This window comes from Oculina patagonica, chromosome 2, assembly GCF_052425735.1.
Source record: "Oculina patagonica isolate OP01 chromosome 2, crgOcupat, whole genome shotgun sequence".
NCBI classification, from domain to species: Eukaryota; Metazoa; Cnidaria; class Anthozoa; order Scleractinia; family Oculinidae; genus Oculina; species Oculina patagonica.
The window spans coordinates 8,369,638-8,392,759 of NC_135759.1; the positions used below are offsets into that span (position 1 = coordinate 8,369,638).

General features: G+C 37.5%; 1 pseudogene across 1 annotated transcript; it reads left to right on the plus strand.

Moving 5' to 3' along the window:
* The first annotated feature begins 1,863 nt into the window (after positions 1-1,863).
* On the plus strand, positions 1,864-21,842 carry LOC144641761 (uncharacterized; annotated as a pseudogene). The gene is made up of 20 exons (XR_013568617.1): positions 1,864-2,190; positions 4,048-4,180; positions 4,832-4,939; positions 5,600-5,928; positions 8,717-8,861; positions 9,618-9,763; positions 10,896-11,067; positions 11,386-11,501; positions 12,182-12,326; positions 13,714-13,833; positions 14,512-14,662; positions 14,997-15,221; positions 15,553-15,854; positions 16,481-16,831; positions 17,112-17,358; positions 17,785-18,119; positions 18,602-18,691; positions 19,206-19,425; positions 20,050-20,258; positions 21,462-21,842. The product of XR_013568617.1 is annotated as an uncharacterized LOC144641761 (transcript).
* The last annotated feature ends 1,280 nt before the right edge of the window (positions 21,843-23,122 follow it).

Here is a 23,122-nt window from a genome sequence, read left to right on the forward strand (position 1 = left end):
ACAATTGCTTTGACAGAAAATGTTCCATTTTAAATCACTTCAGTCGGTTCAAGATGAACTTTGCGTGCCTGTCTTTGTTAAAGAAAACCCCCATTGTTGAAACAATTTGTCGTTAAAATGTTGAAAATAATAATCGAAATAATAAACTGGAAGCGAATAAGAACTATTTTTGGACTTACATTTCTTGCGCTTTGTCATTAAGGAACTATTTAACCATGCAACGCCATCTTCATTTTATAAGACGTTTTAGCGGATCTATACTCGTTTATTTGGAATCACCTTAATTTTAAAGTCCAAATTTATATTTTTTACTTAGTCACCAAAATAATTAAAAAAAAAACCCCTATTCTTAAAAAACCCAAATTGGCCATTCATCAAAAAGTAAGTTTAATCTCTCTTATAGTTAATAGAAGGAAATAGTCAGGAAGCTCGGCAAACATCTAAGAAGCAAACAAAGAGGTTAATATTTAGGGTGGAAGATCCAGGACCGTGCACGTCTTTTTGCGCACATACACTATGCATGAGTTACGTAATTGCAATATTTTTATTGGTTAGTTGCATGGACACTCGAAACCACCTATTGTATTTTGTCGGTTTTGTGCACAGTCAACCCCCAAAATAGCGAAAAAACCAAAACAAAGAACTTTGATTGGCTTCAAAACCATTTCCCTCTATGGGTGTTTGGGCCTAACTATGTTTCAATCAAAAAGTCTGGTGTCGTGAATCTTTGCGACTACGGCCGGTTTTGGTACAAACAAATTCTCACTTCGTTTTGTTTCCGTATCTTCTTTTTATACTATAACAATATAAAGAAATTCACATGCCTATCCACTGCTTTGTGCACAAGCTCTCCGGATAGTCATCGGCCAATTCGTACACACAAACGCCTTCCAGAATCTGTCACCCTTACTCGCAAAAAAGGCCCAAAGTGCAAGCGCAGGCAAGCGAAGTTCCAAAACACATTGTGGCCGGTATTTAGAAATTCTGAAAAAAGAACTTGAATTCCTTGGCTATTTAGTGCTAAAACAATAAGAAGATTTAAGACGCAGATAACAACCTTGCGCTAGGGGTTTGGTATTTATGTTTAGCAATGCCCTTGAAATCTACATTGCCTCCTAGTTATGGTTTAATCAGGAAAATTGTGTAGATCTTGCTAATGGTTACGTAACTGATTACACAATCATCTAGGGACTTATGGCAGCTATTGAAATGCGTTGTAACATTTGTCTGAAAATGCTAATCAAGCTGGACGTTGGAAATATAAATACATTAGGACTCAGAAAGTAACATTTTTCCTGTGCCAACACGGTTTTGGCAAGTGTGCAGCGGATCAAAACAGGCAATGAAGCCTTTTAATCTTCTATCAACGTTTATTTTTCTCACCACTGTGCACTTGACATTAAGTCAAGGTAGGTTTCTTGTCCAATTCCTAACTTCCTTTAACTGATATTCATCTGTTGTTCTGGATACCATTAATCGAGATGCACCTAACTGTAATACACTGTGGCGATTGGTAGACTTGATACAACTAGAATGATTCATCCGATCTTACTTTAAGTCACTATATTTTCGGTTTTCGTTAAACATTAGCACGCACTAAGCATGTTCGAAAATACCTGACGCCATCCTAACTGTAATATTTTCTTTTTTTAACAAGCTGACAAGAAATGGGTTTCAGTTGAGTTGTTCATCATAAGAGTTTACCGATATCTATCGAAAACAGAAACGCCTATTGCAATAGACATAAAGTATGTTAAATGTAGTAGACGTTTAGAAGACCGTGCGCAAAATAATTTTCAGTAACTTTTGGTGATATCAACTTTTCAGCATTTTTATATGAATAACCGTTTGCTTTCAGACCTAACTGATGATTGCTTCACAAAGCCTGTAGGAGTATCTGACCAAGCCAAAATTCCTGATAATCACATGACAGCTTCTTCTCAATATGGCAATAGCTATCAGCCCGCTTACGGACGACTTAACGGAGACAGAGGAGATGGCTGGTGTGCCAAAGAATCTGCCAGGGCTGACGACTGGCTGCAGGTTGATCTTGGCACAATTTTTAAAGTGTGTGCTATTGCTTCACAGGGAGACAGAAATGGTAATGAATGGGTAACGGACTTCAAGTTGTCCTACTCATCGGATGGAAACGTCTGGAAACCTTATAAGGATGCAAATGGCGTGGAAGTGGTGAGAGGTCACACTGCTTAACTTCAAAACTGATTGCTATTAAAGGTCACGAAATTCATTTTTTTACAAAATAAAAAATCAGAGCGGTGAAATGATTATGTATGCATGTCAAAAATTGTTGAACACATTTCTAACAAGCAACACCTCGTGCTGTATGCAGGCTTTCATACTTCGTATAACTACGTTTTTTTATTATTATTGAAAGGAATTCCACAGGAAAGGTGACAGCAACACTGTTGACCAACACAAGTTGTCAGTGCCAGTGTCTGCAAGATACTTTCGCTTTCATCCAACCAAGCAACATAATTGGAACTGTCTCAGAGTGGAGTTGTATAGCGGTACGCGTGAGTTCTTTTTTCTTCTATCAATGAGAATATTTGGAAAACAGCAAACGCAGGTCTTTGTTATCGAAGAAAATGCTCCACATTTGCTCGTCCGATCAGGTTCTTTCCGTTAATAATTAGAACATAACATTACCCGAAGTTGTTGCAACATATAATATTTTATTTACGTTTGAGTTTAATTTTCTAATTCTGTGTTGCAAAACCATTAAAGCGCCTCCTACAACAAAACCAACCACACCAGGTAAAACAATAACTGTATAAAACAAGTTAAGAGAAAGAAAACCAATTCATTGCAAGATTCTTCGGCTGTTAAGAGGCAGATTTAAAAACACTTAAATAGGTGGAGTGAAGGATGAGATGGACTTAAACTTTCTATCCTTTAATAAGTATAGTTTAATCACTGGAAGTAAGTCAACGCACTGAAAATAGAATTAAAACTTTGAAATATCACGCTGTGCCATAAGTACAATGTTTTGATTCAAACCCACAACGTAAAAATAGAGATTTGTATACAAGTAAAGACAGCTTTATCTCCTTCAAGTTGGTAATGAACTTTACGCTATCAATTGGATGTTGGGATGAGAAAAAAGAGGAAAAAAAGGGGAAAAAGGAAAAAAAAAGTTTAAGGGTCGTTAGACTGAAATTACGCCATTATGCCTACATTTGACCCTGGCGTAAAGTTGGCTTTTGGGAAACTTTCGTTGCTGTGAAATTTGCATCATAAGCTTTTACCTGACCAATAATTTTCGAAAAAAATTATTACACTAAGAACAATTGCAATAGACTGACGCAAAAACTGTTGAACAGGGTATGAAGGACGTGCGCAAAATAATTTTAAGTGACTTTTAGTGATACCAACTTTTCAGCATTTTTATATGAATAACTGTTTGCCTTCAGAACCAGTGGACTATTGCTTCACACAGCCTGTAGGAGTATCCGACCAAACTAAGATTCCTGATAATCACATGACAGCTTCTTCTCGATATGGCGATAATTACCAGCCTGCTTACGGACGACTTAACGGAGACAGAGGCGATGGGTGGTGTGCTAAAGAGGCTAACAGGAATAACGACTGGCTGCAGGTTGATCTTGGCACAACTTTTCAAGTGTGTGGTGTTGCTACCCAGGGAGACAGAAATGGCAATGAATGGGTCACGGACTTCAAGTTATCCTACTCATCGAATGGAAATGTCTGGAAACCCTACAAGGACGCAAGTGGCGTGGAAGTGGTGAGAGGTTACACACTGCAATAGGACAATAAAACGACTTTTTGAGAAAATATTGTTTATTGACGCCCGCGTAGTGTCATAAACCAATTTGATTGGTTTATTTTTAACACGTTCGCGTGTTTACGGTTGGATGATTTACAATATTCAAATTGTATTTAAATGTTTGAAACGAATAATGCAATCCGTTCGCCGTTAATCAAAACTATTCCGAAATAATAGGCGGCACGCGCTGATTATTTTGACTGTTACGCTTTGTGTAACTACGTTCTGTTTTCTTTTGAAAGGAATTCCACAGGCAAGGCGATAGCAACACAGTTGACCAACACAAACTGTCAGTGCAAGTGTCTGCAAGATACTTTCGCTTTCGTCCAACCAAGCAACATAAATGGAACTGTCTCAGAGTGGAGTTGTATAATGGTACGCGTGCGTTCTCAGGAATCCATCTATCAGTTAGACTAACTAATTTTGGTAGTACGGAAACATAGGCCCGTGTTATCCAAAAGATGTTCCACATTTGCTCCCCCCTTCTCAGGATCTATGAAGTTAATAATTTCAATTAATTCTGAATACACTTGTCTGATCCTCGCACTTTCGTCAGTTATTTTCTAAAAGCTGGTTTCTTGTTTTTTAGTTTTTGCTGGCGAACACCGACAACATAGGCGGTTTACATAGTGCGCTTCACTTGACCACAACATAATAATGTAATAAACTATTTTAGTCGGCAGTGTAATGAACATCCTTTTCCTCGTCTTCTTTAGATTTACTAATATCTCTATTAGCACGACTAAAAGCGAGGAACCTGGTGCTAGGTATCGTCCCTTCAGTTCATTCATGAACTGGAGTGGCATTGATGAATAAGCAATCTCCCATATTTTTACTTCAATTTGTTTAAATATTTTCGGGATTTCATAATAAGCGATTGTATTCATCCCGCCCCCCAAAAATAGTTTTTTAAGTGTCAATTTTATTTAAATACTTTTTTCTAAATACTTAAATAGTAAATACTTAAATAGTAAATACCTCCATTTATTCATTTACTGATTGACTGACTAAAGTTTTTTTTCGTAGACGATAGATGCGTGTCTTTAACTGGAGGAAATCAGTCGTTCGACAGCGACATCGAATACGTTGCTATGAAATGGTTTGAGACGCCTTCAGTTGTTTCCCTTGGAAAAGGTACTGTATACAAGTGTTCGTGTTATAAACAACTTAAGAGAAGCAGAAAAGCTGCAACCTGTGATTTGAAAGTTAAAATAAAAACTTTCAGGAGGAAGTTGAAACTCGATGCCTTACGAAATGATAACGTTGATGTCGAAGGAGTCCCCTTTCCGTTGAAATTTTGCATCAATTTGAAAGTGGGTTTCATTTTGAGAGGTAATAAGTTAAAAGGCTGTTCGTTAAGCATCGACCATCCAACTCGGTGAAATATAAAAAATAACTTTTTAAAACAGTTAATGAACATTTCAATAACACGGCAAATACAAAAGATGGTACGGATGGCCAAAAATGACGAAGACTAAAACGGATTGAAATATGAGTTTTTGAAATATTGTTGGGCTGAACAGTTTTTTAAGTGAGTCTCGTTTGCTTGTAACTTTACCTTAAAAAGCTATAACTTGGTCATTTAGATCCATATAAGCAATTTCTTTGCAAACATTAAGCTTCATAGCAAGTATATGACAACTTTGAAAAAATAAACCTAACTAACAACTTGATAACTGTCTACATTTCTTGAGCAGCAATTTTGCTCTGATGTTTGCGTTTATTGCAGAAGAGGGTCTACAAAAATACGCATATTTTAAAATTCGTTCCTTTCTACTTTCATGTCATGATCAGCATGCACTGGAGAAGAGGCACTTGGCTTGGAAAGCGGCCTTGTCACAGATCAACAGATAAGCGCTTCTTCATTATGGAATAAAAACCATGGCCCAGAAAATGCCAGGCTCAACTTTGCGGCTACCAGAGGAAAAACGGGTGGCTGGTCAGCTGAAACTAACGACCGAAATCAGTTTCTTCAAGTTGATTTTTGGCGAGATGTCAAAATTACAAAGTTTCAAACCCAGGGCCGGCAAGACGGGCAACAGTGGGTGAAGAAATACACTTTTTCTTACAGTGTGGATGGTTCCTCCGCTTTTCAGACATATCAAGAGAATGGAATCGTTAAGGTAAAAAATGATATGGTCAGACATATAAACCTTTTTTTAATAATAATAAACTTAACACCAAAACAGTTGTCTTGATTGGAGAGGGGAAAAGGCCTGCTTTCGTCATGAAATGGTTAATGGTGTTACGTAAGAGATTTTTATAACATTTATAGGCCAACGTTAGACATTAAATATTTATTCTAGATTTAAACTAAAAGACCTTTTCTGTGAACTCCAGCAGAAATGGAGTCTATGCATAGATGTTTTGTATAACGTCCTGGAAGTATTCGTAACACAAAAGCTTTCACTATAAAGGGCATTGTCAATACAATAAAATACAACAACTTTATTTAAACACGGTAAAAAATGTTTAAAGCTAAAAGCTTGTGGGGCCGTGTACAAATTAAAAATTTAAAAAGACATATAAAAAGACATCCTAATATTAAGAAGATAGAAAAAATTCACTATTATAATAACAATTTAAAAATTCAATAAAATTTAAAAACATCATCGTTCAGTCTGACAGTCTGCGTGGATAACGCCTCGAAGCTAATATTTTTGAGTCTAATGCTTGCGTGCGCTTTGCGCATGCGCATTAGACTCTTTGTTATATGAAAAAAGCTGTTAGCAATCCCAAGGGAATGGTTCGGGATCGATAATCGTTCGCTGTAATGTAGAAAACAATGATCAGCTGCAAGAACGGACTCCGTACGGACACGCACGATTAGTTTCAATTAAAAACAGCCAATCAGCGACACGTGTTCCCACGCATAATTAAAAGTTCTTTCTCAAGCCACGATTATTCAACACTTGAACAGGACGAAATAATTTTCCAGTTAAGACATTTGTAAGCTTTTTGTGAAAATAAATCTTCGTTTTCAGTTCAGTTAAGCACTTGTGTTTTCGTCTTGCTTAAAAAGCAAGACGTCTTTGAGAAAAAAATATTTCGACGGCGACTCGCGTTTATTTACACAATGCGACCAAATATTTATTTTGTTTTAAAAAATAGAAAACTTTACCTCGGTTTTTGTATTTAAGTCATTCGAATTTTGACCAATTTTTTCTTTACAGTGCAAACAAAAACCTTCAAAAATAAAAGATGTACATGGATAAATGTAAATCAAGTTACGCGACTAAATCAAAATGCGTTTGTTTGGCCGCTTTGCAGTATTACACTGTCCCGGCCTTTGCCATACACTGAAATCGAATTTCATGCTTTTACGACTCTCAGAGATCTTAAGTTCTTCTTACAGCTAGAAAAATCATAAAATGGTTACATTGATATGGAAGTGATGATTCGCGAAATTTGTACATCATGATAAACAGTCTTCGCTCCTGTGTATGGTAGCTCGATAATAATTGCCTAGTTTCCAGCGTTCAAAAGGTCATCATTATATTGACGTGAGCATTTACACCCGTTTTTAGGAAAATCTGTCACTAAGTACTTACAGTACAATGGAGTAACAGTCACTATTTCAAGTGCTTTTATTGCAAAATCTGTTTCAAGAGTCATCATCAAAATGGTGAAAAATCTGAAAGAAAACGATGTGAAGTTCTTCAACCCTTGTTGTAATGAACATGCTTTTTGTAAATCGTCACGCAATCTTGTCCAAATGTTTAATCGTTTCTGCTTTTACGGACAATACGGAAGAAGTAACATCAACTCCTGCTCATACTTTAAATTTTGTGAAGCATATAACATTTATGACTGTTTCGTTTTCATCCATAATCATCCACGATGCCCCTAGCTTGCTATAAGCATTTTAAATTAAACTCCCGAACACAAACCTCTAACCAATTTTAACCGGCTTACGAAAACCGCGCAATCTGTATCACTATGCCATACGGCATTAGACTCATGTCACCCTTGGTGACCTATTTTTATGAATGTTCTTGCCTTTTACTATGTTAAAAAACGACTTAAAATTACTAGTGTTACCGTGTTGTCGTTGTGACAGGGCGTTCCAAATAACGGATCCCCTGTAAGCGATTGAGTTTTTCATAAAGTTGGTGAAAAAGCGCAGTACCACTACCTTGTAACCGTTCCTTAGTCCATGCTTAGTTAGTCTTCAGACTAACTAAGCAATATAGGACTTTTTCCGTGTTTACATAGCCTCATTTAAACACAACTCTGGAGGGGGTTGGGAGAATTCTCGAAAGTTATGCAAACCCTAGACTGCGGCTCGGGTTTGCATAACTTTCGAGAATTCTCCCAACCAACCAAGTGTTTATGTGAGGCTATGTAAACACGGAAAAAGGCCTCTATTGCTTTTAAAAATAATTCTCAAAAAAAATTTGAAAATTGAAGGGAATTGTTTATCTAATTCTCGATTAAAATATATTTTCTCAAAGTGCGCATTACGAGTCTTGCGAAAGCTTTGAAATGTTTTCAAATTGTGCCGGGAAACACAGAAAGCGTGACGTCACAACCGTACACATACTCTCATGTAAACGCAAGTATCGATCAATGAGAGCGCGCGTACTATCTTAAATATTTTATAAATTTTATTCGAGATCTTGTGGAACGAAAAGAAATCAATTATAAAGATTAACAGCGTAGACAATTTTTAAATATTCAAATTATTTTTTTCTAAAAAAGAACGAACAATTGTATCAGTAAAAATCGATGAAAAAACAATTTGTTCACAGCAGCTCATGCTTGGATGCTTGATAGTAAAACAGGAGGGGCCGTCCTTGGCCTTGTAAAATAACTAAACTTTGCAAGTTTCTAGACAACAGTCTTATACGGGTTGTTTCTTTTTAAATGACACGCTTGATGCTGTATTTTTCTTTTTCTTTCTGCTTATAGATTTTCTCTGGAAACACTGATAGGAACAGTGTTGTGACCCATGTACTGTTGCAACCAATTACAGCTCGATATGTGCAAATAAAACCAACAGAATGGCACGGCCACATCTCTATGAGGGCGGAATTTTTCGGCTGCGTTCTTTCAGGTGAGGCTTAGCCTGCGTAGAAGGCCCCTCCCTGTGTAGTTCTTGGGCGCATCTCTCTCATTACGCGTTTCCTGAATTTCCTGCGTTTCCTGTTTCCAGCCGTCTGCTACGCAGGCTAGATAAGGCTGGGCAAAACATTTTGTTAAAGTTACCATTTTTAAAGGTAGTTATTTTATAGTACACTCTCTTCTACCTACTGATTATCTACAAAATCGCGCTTTTACAGAACTTTTCTGTGCGAAAAATACTGAAAGAAAGAAATTCCAAAAAAACTAGTTCTTCTTAATCTTGGACTAACGAGATCGAATTTATTTTTAGTACTTAGTGTGAAGTATCTCGCTCTGCCTACCTCTGCTCACTCGAAAGAAAGAGGGGCCCAGCTTTGCATAATTGCCCCTCGATCAACTTGTCACACTTATTTTTTAACCAGGAAGGGCTTCCCTTTTGCATCTAGTGCCGACACCCTTACTTTGAACAATGTCACTACAGGTGGTTTACATCTATGTTACAAAACACAAGCATCAGAAAACTTTTAGAATATGCTGAAGACGCACAAATGCGTTCTTATCATAGGTTTGCGGCCTTGTTATCACATTTGAGTTGGTACGAAAATAAATGTGAGAAAATAACTGTTAAGAACGCAGTCGTCCTGTTTGTGTCCCTTATTGTTGCACAAATGTGGCGAAAATGAAATTGTGCTATGAATATTGTATTTTGTATGCAGTTTGTTTATTTTGTTCTCTATTCTGCCAACAGACCGCTATCAAGTTATTGGCCGAAGCGTCCATATGGATTTTGTACAAGAGCATCTCAGAACAAAGAAGAATATTGATTTTGGAGATTCTCAAAAGCGCTCCAATAACATCGAGATTGAAATTCTGGCGGACACTGTTTATGTTAAGGTATGGTACATTACTTATACCCATTGTGGTATTGCAATGTTGTGTCGTGGCTTTCTTTAAAAACAAGAGTGCCCACTTATTACCTGAAACTATTACAATGTAACAATGCTTCTACCCGTTATTTACTTTTTTTATTATATTCTATTATTCCCGTGGCTTGAAATTTGTGATTTCACCAATTAGTATATATTTAACCCTTAATATGCTGAAATTTCTCCAAAAAACAGGGTTTTTTAACCGTTAATCGATTTTCTTGGCTCTACGGTCCTAAATTTTTCTAAACTTTGCTAGGAATACACTTTCTGACACTGCCGAGTAGGTTTTTGATGCAATTTCCATGTAAAAATGTGCAAAGTTTTACTTGGCGCATGCGCATAAGCCAAAATTTGATTTTCTTTCGTTTTTCTCTGCTTTCTTATTCTCTCTATCTTTTACTCTGTGCACCCCTGATGGTGGCCTGAAAAGTTGATATTAATCAATGGAAAACCCTGGAAAGGAGACCTTGATCAGATGCGGGTATATTGGCCTGTTTTTGCACCAATTTTACACCAAAAACAGTTCACGTTTTTTTCGATTAGCTCTGTTAGGATGCGGTCAATAGTCAAAACGGACAGTCCTGTGGAAAGATCTATCCAAACTCTATAAGTTGCATGTCACAAAAATCTGCTGACGTGTAAATTGGGACGTCATAAGTGGTTGAATGGCCTTTCCTCCAAATCCCGGAATAATCCGGACTTAGCATATTAAGGGTTAACATGCCATTGTTATTATCTCGGTGGACACTTCGCGCCATGCATAAACAGCCGTTGGCGAAGCAAAATCCAATATTTTAACGCTTCTTATTTTACGATTTATCGAATTATATCGAATACAGCAAGAAGTTAGTTGAAATGAGAAGAGACAAGTTTTCTATCTTTCATCTCTGCTTTGTAGAGTTAACACCTTAACTATATGAGAAGGTATTTGCGAGAATTACTTGGCCCTGGGCTCTATATGGTATCCTCGCAGCTCTTATCCTATTTTCTTGGGAACAAAAGGTTTACCTGGTTATTTGCTAGCTCAGTAATAAACTTTGTTGTGTGTTTTTGCTTTACCAGCATTAACAAAATAATATTATCATATCATTTGATAGGGCGACATCAAAATGCGTGGAATTAAAAAATTGACAATGTTCAGCCGTAAAGTGTCCTTTCTGAAAGGAAGCCGATTAGATCTCAGAGCTCCAGATTTGCAGCAAAGTTTCAAAGTCCAATCTGCAGGCGATGATGGCGACGATGGAAAACATGGCGTACATGGACCAACAGGTAGCGTTTATAGGGGTGTTGTCATGTTGACGTGACGGCAAACTCGTGAGCAAGGTTAAAATTCAACTGATGCATATTTCTAAATACCTAACAGCTTATACAGCCTCGAAAAAACCTAGTACTAATTTCTCCAATAAAAGTTATTGAACTTAATTTTGTCAACAAATCGTGTCGCATAATTTAAATCTCAGTGGACCATACTTAACACATTTCGGTCATTTGCCAACTAACAAATGGATATGCAGACAAACAGATTAATATAGTCGTTTTTAATGCTTTTGTTTCTTTTCTAAATACACTTTCTTTTATTGCTTTTAGTGGAAATATTTGCTGATACGGCAGAAGGGTACATGAACATAATAACGAATGGTGGAAGTGGAAAAACGGGACAAAACGGTGCCAATGGTAAAAAGGGAGCTGACAGCTTAAACAAGGTATGGAAATTAAGTACCTCTCCTCACGGAAATATAAACATCGAAACCACGTTAAACGATGACCATAACGGCAATGTCGACTGGATAACTGTATTGAACACAACGAAAACGGTAACCGCAACATTACCTTTTAGTCTGACCTTTACGGTCATCGCAACCATGGTCATCGTCATCGTCATCGTCATCGTCATCATCATCATCATCATCATCATCATCATCATCATCATCATCATCACCTCTCGTCTCTCATCATCATCAAAAAAAGGAATTGTACGTCATAAAAACCAAAAATCCGTCAAGAACTTGAGTTTGTATCTTTCATCGGCTCAAGAAGTCCTAAATATATACCGTTAAAGTAATATAACGGACATCTAAATAAAACAAACAAATTCTATACGACGTAAAATTAATGTAATTTTCGAAAAGTTACTTTTACATGCATTTGATTGACGCGAATTTTCGTGTGGTATACGTTTAGATGTATGCAATTAAAGCTTCTATAGCAACCTGCACTTTTAGCACAACAAAATAACAAAGTCCAACAACAGAACTCGAGTTTTAACACTGGTAAATATGAGGCCAGAAACGCGATTCATGGACATTTTACAGTGAAAAGTAGAAGTTGCTATATCATAATGTAGAGCTAAATATGTTATCGTTTGCTACTTTCCTTTGAATAGAGACCGGACAAGACCAAGGCTGACTGCAGCGCGAAGGCCATAAGGAATTACTACGGAAGCATCAGAGGATGCACTTCACCAATTCATGGCACCACAGGTGTACAAGGAGGAGCTGGTGGAAACGGCGGATATGGTGGAAAATCAGGTAACTGTGAACATGTCAATTGTTAAAGGAGAAGTTCATTCCAAAATGGCTTTTTCTTTTCCCTCACGCCGGGGGGGGGGGGGGGGGGAACTTCCTTTGTTACACGACTCAAAAAATGGTCATAGCGGTGCGGGGCAACCGAGTGTGCGCAGTAGCTCTTAAATGGTTGCCAAGGGTGTAGTGAATAGCTTCACAAAGTTCATTGTTAAGTTCGCATGATTTGGTCTTGACCGTGCATAAAACACGATAGCTATTTGCATTTTGCTTGCTTCTTTGAAGTTTGCGGACATCGAAACAACGAACCGTAATAACGGTATCCAGTCTGGCAAAAGTAAGGCTTGCGAATTATACAAACTCCAATTACTCTGAAATGATTTACCATTTTTTTGTTGTTAAATGTCAACCGTGACAATTTTTTCGCTAGTTATCCCACGCCCCAAAAACATTCTCAGTGACATTCAAACATTCTCAGTGATGAAACATCAGGTGAGAAATCTTGCTAAAAATGCAAAAAACATCTCGGCGGCGTAAAACATCAAACGCAAACACCGCCACTATTTGTATTTCACACGCATACAGTCATTGATATTTAAATCTTTCTGAGAAAACAAAACTTTGGGTGACGTTATTCTTAGCAACGGCTTGATTGACATAGACTTGCACCGTTTCCAGGCACTGCTATGTCTTAAAGAAAAAGGGCCGACTTTCTCTCCCCCCCCCCCCACCTAACGCCAACGAAAGGAAATACCACAAATATATGTTACTCACCAAAATTTCAGTTTTCAAAGAGTTTTCAAACCCTATGAAATCCTTTCATGAAATATTCAAAAAATTGAGTACTGGCCGCCGCCGTCAATAAGCTGAACTTTGGGAGTTTAGTTTGTGCAAAATGATGCTTTACAAACATGCATTTCGAAAAAAAAAGCCAATACAAAATTAACAAGTAGTGTCGGGTATTTAACGAGTCTCTCGTAGCTCAGTTGGTTAGAGTGCCCAACCGGTATCTGGGAGACCATGGGTTCGATTCCCGTCGGGGACTCAGATTTTTTCTTTGTCCCACGCTCGTGTCACGTTGAATAATTCATTTCTTCACTATCACTCAATAATTAAACCTCCTGGGAAAATTAAGGTTGAGCTCTTTGACGTCACACATACATCGCTAGGCTACTGATTACTCTAAGATGGCGGCGGCTGGTTCTCGATTTACGGACTAATTCAGACAAGGATTTAATAGGGTTTGAATACTTTTTGAACTTTTTGTGACAAACATATCTTGGAATTACATTATCGTTGGCGTGAAGAAAGAAAATTGTCATTTTGGAATGAACTTCTCCTTTAAGTAATGCAGGGTTTCCACACTAACAAAACTATGTTTGCTCAAAAACAGGAAATGGTGGAAACGCAGGACGCCAAACAATCAACGTCAGAATGGTACAAGGAAAGATGGAACTAAAGACATGTCGTGGAACAGGAGGCCAGGCAGCAAGAAATGGAGTTGGAGGAGCAGGTTAGTCTAGAGTATACACCTAGTTGAATAATCGTTGACCCATGAAAAATGTAAACCATGAAAGATACGCCCCGCATGTTTACCGGGGAATCGAAAAAAAAAATCTGATAATCATCGTCTGTGACAAAATAAACTGATAATGAAACAAGTTGCATAAAGCTCTCAAAGAAAGAAAACAACTTGATTGTCAATAAAATGAATATTACTAAGCTTACTAAGGCTGTGTACCCAGAATTCCATTCAGACTTTTCGTTCATGGTTTATGCTTTTCACAGGGTCAACGTTCCGTCAATTAGGTATAGAGGTAGAACTACAGTCAGGGAAAGAGGAAGGAAGTAGAGAAAATTTCTGAGAAAGAAAATTGATTTAAAAAAACAAAAAAAAAAAAAAAAGGGAAAAAAAAAGCCAGGTAGATGAAATTTAAAAACAATTTCCAGCCACGTCTTTTTTTTTACTTGACAAAAAGACGATAGGAAAATCATTTTTAAAAGCTACATTGATTATTTCACTGAAATTGAGAAAATAAGAGTTTTAAGTAAAGATCGCCTTTTTTATTCCTATAAGATAGCGAACACTGTATTATAAAAAGAACGAGATCCAAATTTTGGAATCGCAAAAAATGTCTGACATGGCATGTGCATTAACACAAACTTTATTTACATAATTTAATAATTTTAGGTGGCCAAGGAGGTCGCGGAGGCCGCGGAATCAAATGCAGATTTCATGAACGATGCGGCTTATCTAATGTGTTCGTCAAGCTGTCCTTCAAATGGTCAGACAGGTGAAGCGGCTCGTGGACGAACTGGAACAAAAGGAAGTGACGGGCAGAGTTGAGTATTGTACAAATGTCTTGTTTGCTACTCTTGGTTCATTTCTACGTCGGGATTATTCATTCGTTACCAAAAAAAGTAATCAAGCAGCAAGTAAATAACTAATTTCAAACTAAACATAGAAAAAAAAAAAGAAAGGGAAACAATAAGTTAACTAACAAACATGCAGGAATTGCGAAATTACGTCATCCGACTCCAAAGGTACTAATTAGCAGGTCTCCTTTGATTTTCTTAATGCTCAATTCTCTCGCTTGTAAACCCATTCTTTATAACCAATTGTTTGACAGTTGTATGACAAATTACACTGTTCCACTTATTTCTGATGCATTTCAGCTTTGGTAAAAGCTGGTTCACAGGGTCGAGTGGAAAACTTCTATCTACAGAAGCAGAACCTTAGTCGCGGGGCGAAAGATAAGTATCCTTTAGCTTTACTGAAGTTGATGACAAGGCACGCTGAAGATCTCATTTGGGCTAACGACATTGCCAAAGCCGAGGCGGTATTGAAGTTTTTGATAACTTTAACTGAAGGAAGAACAGATGCGTCTGAATTAAGAAAAGGTAAGATTATTTGCTAGACATCAGTTGACACTTTTACTGAGAAAGTGACTTCTCTTTTGACATTAAAGAACAATTATTAATGCATCTGCACAATTCCTTCGCCATGCTTTTCTTGCTAACAAATTTCTTGGTTTTCTGCCATTTAAACGCTTACAGATCATTCTCTCACAGCAAAAAGTACAAAAGTGTGACCAATTTTAACTTTTATGACCTCTGCTGTGAGAGAATGATAGAATGATCCGTAAGCGTTTACCGCTTGAGGGCAAATGGAAGTAAAATATGAGTTCTAAGTTCTTTTATAAATTAATACGTGTGTTTCAATTTACCTTAGTTGCAAAACGAAGGCTAACCTTCCTAAACAAAGAAGGATTTGACAGATTTGGAAACAACGAACTGTTTGCCCCTTTGATGAAATGGGAAGCTTATAAGGAACGAGTGGAAAAGATTAGAGATCACGCCAAAGCTTACGAGGACGCTTACAATGGTGTACAGGCGTCAATCGAGCGGCAGGATAATTTGAAAGAGGTATTAAAAGCTCTACCAGAGGCAGCAAAGATTCAGATCGATAGTGAGAGAGAAAGACTCGTCGAGGCTAGAAGAATTGCAATAAGCGAGAAGGGTGCTAACGTCGCGGTAAGTTACAGTTAAAGTTGGTTTGAAACTGCAAAAGATGATGGCCATGAAAATAAATCTTCTACAGCCAAATTTATGTAAAATTGTTAATGTTTGTAACGATGGCTATGCATTTCCTACGTTTTCCCCGCACGGCTGAAATGAATGGGTAGCTATTTGAAAATTATGGCGTAGCTCCAGCACGCGAAGTGCGCCAGCGGAGCACCATGGATAAAGAAATTTGGTAAACCCATAAAGCCGAAAAAAATGCCTGTACCAGCACCGATTCACCGACACCGAATTCGACATTATCTGCTACGGCCTACATCTTGCCATCCTTACCCTACCACGGACAAAATTGTTAGTGACGTTTACTGTTAAGATTAGCTAAATACAATATTATTACATTGTGTTAATGCTCTCAATAGCTAAAACAACCGATTCAATTGAAGAAAGACATGAAGTTGAAAATAAAGTTGAAAGCGAGTATTAAAGTTAACTATAAAAATTTAACCCTAGCGGGTGTTTTTAAAAATTTCTTAATTTCTTCGACCCTTTTCTATTAAACTTAACGTTAGCTAACCAAGCTAAAAAAATGTGTTTAATTTTCCATTCTTTTAATGCCACTCTTTTTGTTTTTTCATAAGAGTATTAAACAATTAGAATCAAGCATGACGAGCTCTCTGGAAGAAATCATTGCTCAGCTACCTGATGTATACGAAGCTTCGCAGTTCAACCGAGGGGACCTCTTTGTTATGCTGAAAGGGATTACAGGATTCGCAAGTGGCATTGTGGGACAGGATCCGTTTGCGTCTATCGGTGCCGCTATAGGAGTAGCTGGACATTTTGCTACCAAGTGTAACACTGGCACCCTCCAGGAGAACCTGGACAAAATCGAGAAATGGATGACATTTGGCAAGGCGTACGCAGCCTTAAAAGATTCTAGCGATCTAGATTTTGACAAAATGGACGTAGGAGCTGTACCCGAAGTTATGATGGTAATATGTATTTCAACTGCATCAATGCATTTTTAGTTTTATTTTACATAGCTGGTAAATTACTTGAACATTCTCTGAAATTTGAATGTTAAGAATGTTATGGCGAAAGATATTAAAAAAGAAAGTAGGACAAATTAAATTAGTGTAGTCTTTATTTGGCGCAAAGCAGAGGCAGTTAAGTTCACTCATTTTAAAAAGAAACAACTTTATTACTTAAATAGATTTCGTCCTAATCATGAAGAAGAATATAAACGTGATTTCTTTTACACTTGCTCCAAAGGCTAACTTAGAAATGAACAAGGAAGGGCTTGCAGCGGACCTGGTTTGCATGCTGGAAGAGAGGTCATTACCACGAGACAAGGCGATGTTTGAAGCACAGATAGCAGGATTCTTTATTGCTGGCGCAGCAAGGATTGATCTCATAGCAAAGGTCATCGACTTAGACAACGACATTGGCGGATATAACTTTGACATCATCAACTTAGAAGAGACATCAAATAACTTGCAAAGCCTTAGCGAAATTGGTGGTAAGAATTACTATTTGATTAAATTAGCTGAACTAGCAACAAAATCTAGCCACAAGTTTCTATAATATACAGACACAATTCACAAGAATGGTTGTGTAAACAAATCACTGTAGGGCTGAACTAAACAGAGACGAAATAGTTATTTTTAGAAAACATACAGTTCTGAGAAAAGATCTAGTCATGAAAATATTAAACTAGGCAGTAAAAGATTTAAATTAGGTTCTCGAAGCGGTACCATGCTTTTACTGTTCTGTTAAACTAGGGACCATTAACGTTTAATTTTTTTTAACTGGTCCTAAAACCTTAAAAAATGTGTAATCAAAATACAAAAAAGCGCGACGATGCATGTCGATATGTATGTCTCAATGTGACGAATAACCGACAATAAAATAATATTGTTAATCACTAGATATTTGGCATTTTTAGACTCTCCCATTGCTGAAAGTATACAACAAATGTTTCTTGATGATCTTCTCACTTCTTATGGGCAAATGGAAGCCAGTTTTACCGAGCATCTCTACCAGTTCTACAAAGGCTTTGAGTTCCGTTCCCTGTGGAATGTTGATGACACATTGGTTCAATTTGAACAAACTGCAACTGAAGCCGCGCCGGGCACTGGGTCACTGCAGGGAGTTCTCCAGCTGACCAAAGCATTACAAGAAATTGATAATCTTGAAAACAAAGGACGGCAGTGCTTCACCAAGTTTCGGTATACCACAAATACACACAAGTGGTCGTTTGACAATGTTACCCACTCGGCGGTATGTACATGTCTGCATGTATGCCGCCTGGTCTGCCAGGCCTTTGTGCATACAATAATTAATTTATGTTTATGTCGTTTTTCAATTTTAATGCTGGTTAAATTTGATAGCCTATATAGTAAAATGAATAGACAAGGAAAATACCAGTTGGTAGCAAGAGCAAAATTGAACCACACTATTAATGTAAAGCTCGTGCAAGCATGAGAGTGTCTGTGTTTGAGCGTACCTATGCATGTGTATATGCATAACTGTGTGCAGGACGTTTTATGTACCAGACCTTAGAGATATATTTACAAGATAGATGGGTACATGCAAAATGGACTAAGCAACATCTATGGTAATTATATAATAACCTGAATTCTACGCGTTTTTGTTGGTTCTTCTTTGTTTGGTGTGTGGGGTTGGGTTTTGGGCACAAAAAAATTTTTTTTTTAAATGTTTCCATCATTTCATTATGTTTCTTCTTCTTTTCTTTGTCTTAGATGTTTGATCAGCTACACAATGGAAGCACAAGGTTGAATTTAAGAGTTTCTGATAGCTGCAGTACATGTTACAATGTTCGCCTATTAAAGGTAAGGAAGTGATTGCTGTGGCAACTTTATGCAATGCCAGATATGTCCCGCATGGTTTAATCACTAATGTTTGAAATTTTTCAATTCAGCATACATCGATTAACAGGCAGCCCATATATATTTTGACGGTTAACCGAGGTCAACTCCCCTATAAGCATGGTGGTTTCTTGGAGGTTTCCTCGCCCTTTTGACCATAGTTATTGCTGCAAATTGTCAATTCTAATGTGGCTAATAAATGGTGATAATGATGATGAGGATGATGATGACCTGTTCTCCTTCTTGCTTTTCTGTTTATTCTCAACTCGCTGTGCATATTGACGTCAATGTTGGGTCCACATTTTATTGGGATTAAAACCTGTCACCGTAATTTTGTCGATGCTTGATAAAATCAATGTTTTTCCTCGGAAGCTTCCATATATCTTCCCATCCACGAATCGAAACCCGTCAAAAAATGTGGTCTCTTGTCAGCTTTAAGCTAGAAGATGTACTAAAGTGCATATTTTTTACTTTGTAGATGTATGTTGAGCTCTATGGAGATACAACACAAAATGAGAACAACTTTCCAGCCAAGGTCCATTTAAAACTGCGCCATATGAGTGCTTCGTACTTTAGAAATGGAAATGGGAGCATCAAGGAATTCCGTCAGCCTTTGGCATCATTAAGAAATTTAGAATTCAACCGTTTCGCCATAACTAACAGCGCTAAATGTAACGAAGAGAAGATGAATGGCAACAGTAAGTAAACATGCAGTTTTCTTTCTCCTTTTTAAGCGCAAAGGTAATGATTTCCATATGTCAGAATTTCCTTAGTCGAACGCCATGGTAAAACAAGATTTTCTTGCAACTTGTAGCCTTCTTTTTCTTCATATATTCATTCTGGCTGCCTTTTTTAAGTATGGGAGAAGCTCTATTCTCTATAGCGGCGCCTATTTCATTGGGGTGCTAGATCGAAGAAATTCGATATTTCCAGTTGAAACCAGTTTACCGAGTCAAGCTGTAAAGGTTAATGGGGTAGAAAACTCCAAGGTGGATAACAAAACGTCACAAAAACTACTAGATTAAATTAAAAGACAAGACAAAAAGGAAAGACAAAATTCAGCCAAAATTTTACTCTTTATACCTTGGAGCGATGAAAAAAAATTCAGTGTGTACATAAAGGAATTACTCGCGCAAACAGTTCATATTTGATTGAGCAGAACAGGAAAAAGCCATTTTCCCAAATTTATTAACGTAATTCCATAGACAAAGTTACGGTTTCTAATTATTGAAATAATCAATTTGTGTTAAGCTGTCCAAGTTGGCTCCACAAAATATTGTCTCAAAAACCAAAATAAGTACTAAATAGGTGGTCGATTTCAGGTGATTCACTTTTCTGTATGGAGGAAGATGACTATCGCTTTCAGCCGATGTGCTGTCACTACCTGAGTGACTCGCCATGCAATGACATACTTCTTGGCGCAGAGGAATGTACAAGTCCATTTGGCACATACGAGATCTCCATGCCGATTGACGAAAACGCTCCTTGCAGTAGTTCACAAATAACAGATAAAAATTGCAAAGACTTTGATGTAAGTTTAATATTTTAAATTATCATGTATACGCATTAAAGGTTTACACTAACCTTTCAAAACGCATTCTCGACTTGAAGTGTGAGGGTAGGAAGATTCCTTAGTAGCTACTAATTGACAAGTGTTGGCTTGAAGGATGGCTTTTATTATTAAATAACAGCTTATTAACCGCTTTACCAAGACTCGCAGACTATTTAATAAGTGCAAAATACAACGTGAAGACTGCTAATAAATTTTACCTGGTCAGGAGAATAGATTAGTCTATAAACAAAATTATACGAAATAATATTTATGGACATTGCTTTAGCCAGAAGGTAGCTTTTAAAATGGATTTTGATTTGTTAGATTTAAGATCAGAGGAAGGTGATTCAGCGACTTGCACCTCTTTATCGAAAACTAAAAACTTGAAAACACTTTGAAAAATATAATTTTACTTTAAGGTGCCAAGACGACCCTCAAGTGAGAAAACACGTCGCCAACGTGCACGACGATCACCACGGAGAGTGACCAGGCGGAGGAGAGACGTCAACGACGTTGCTGTATCGACAGAATGTGAGTCACACTGTGATGAGAAATTTTGAGAGGATATGAGAGTAGAATAAGAAACACGAGATGGGGAGGAGGGATTTCTAGTAGGAATGTGGAAAGTGGTGGGGATGCTTGTGAGGAGAAGAAGAGAGGGTCGTGTCTGTTGCTTTGTATTTGTCACAAAAAATATATAGATAAACCGCTCTTAAAATTGTAATTGAGGTATTATGATAGGAAGTCAGCATTGATTAGGAGAATTGGCCAATGTACTGATCGAGATTTGTGTTACAAGCGAGTGTCCTCATATTCACGGGTATGTTTATCCACGGACGACTAGATGTTAGACGCGATTGTCGAATTGAAAAGTGATAGAGTGTATGAGACCTCTAAAGCTTTGATTGTTGCTCCCCCAGGAGATAGAGGGAAGTGAGGTTGATTTGCTGAGTGGACGAAGACGAAAATACGGCCGAATAGTAATTGAGATATGTACGACGAAGGTGATACATTAGTAGAAATAATGGAGGCGTGACAAGTCAACTGAATGGGTCGGTACGTGTGAGGGGGGGGCGCGCAAAATGTGTAGGCTAGCGGGCCTAAAATCCAGTTGAGCCACCTTAAGTTTGTCCTTAAATTGACACTGCACACTTTTATTTTATTTTTCCTTCTGTTCTACAGCGTACCATCTATACCAAGATGAACGTATGGATTCACTATCTGCACTGGACCGGAAGTTACCCCACGGGACCTGACGATACGAGATGCACAAACTACCAAAAAAGGAATGACGAGTCTCGGATTTCCTTGTACGAGTTAATTCTAAATCTATACCCGGAAGTGTAAAGCAGCATCGAGAAGGAGGATAGGAAGGGCAGAATTGTATGCTAAATGATTTCAACACTTAAGGATTTCATGTAGAAAATAAGTTAAATGTTAAATAATAATGTCAATTCGTTGCCACGCTTCTCCTGCCTCGAGAAAAGACACTTTGAACAATCGGTGTTACAGTCGCATGCCACAGTGATCAAAGAGAAGAAGTAAAATATAAAATTGTACTAATATTGTAAACTAATAGTGACACAATTAAAAATTAATTAATGAACACATCAGCCTCATTCACTTTTATTTCTTTGTTTCTTATTCCTTGTAATAATCATCTGTTTAAACTATTCTCATCTCTCAAGTCAGGTTTACAGGGGCAATTTTTATGTGGCAAATATATTTTATCGTGTAGATGACACAACAATTATTTTAGCAGCTGTCAAAAGTTCCGTGCGCCAGTAATGACCTTGGACAGTAGAGATACGCACAAAGATACGCGCGCACAGTGCCTAGTAGGCGTTTGTTTGGGAAATTGGGGAAACATATAATGACGCAATATTTTCCACATTTTTATGGGACGAATCGTCTAACGAGCAATTATTGTAAGTGGCATTTATTTGTCACATAAACGCTAACACTGAAGCTTGTCAACAATTATTTTTGTCACAAAAAAATTGGCCAATTTTTCTCATCTACACGAACAAATAAAAATTGTCACATAAAAAATTGCTCGTGTAAACTAGGCTTTAGATAATCACACCTGGAAGCAACCTCTGAATTTCGTTTTGAGCTTTAACCCTTGAAAGAAAATTGGAGAAAACAGGAAGGAAGAGGGAAAAAGCACGAGGCGAGAAAAACAACATTAAAATTGACTCCAGCAGTGGGGTACAAACTCGCGCTCTTCAGGTTTGATCACGTTTCCCCTGCTTTGTACTATAATATGCATCGTTGTGTTTTAGCCCAAAGAAAAGAACGGCTGTCTTAATTATAATTTTTCAATGATGTCATAGCGTCCCTGTCGAGCTGGAAACCATGTGTATGTGATTGTATAAGTTATCCAAAAAGAAAGGCACGAAAATGATAGAAGGGATTCCCCTGTGTCATATGCTCCGATGCTAATCTCTGAGACCAAGTTAAAGTAAGCATACCTTTCACCCGGGGGGTGGGGGATACTCCCTATAATGGGTAACCGTATACGGGGAGGCTCCGCCCAAAAGGGGTACCTTTTTTAAAACGGAAAAGGATTTTGCAAATTTAGTTATATGCAAGAGTAGGGATATCGGTCATTTAGGTATTAAATTAAAATATTTCGAACAGACACATCTTATAGCTGTATCATCTAAATCAGTAAACGAAACCTTAAAAAAGGCATCAAGACTTCCTGTTTTAGGCATATGTCATGTCTTTTCGGTATATGGAAGCGGTACATTTTTTCTGTAAAAGGTATATGAAAAGAGAAGCTTTTTTCTGTCAAAATGGTACATTTTCAGACGTGAAAAATAAATGCATTAAAGAAA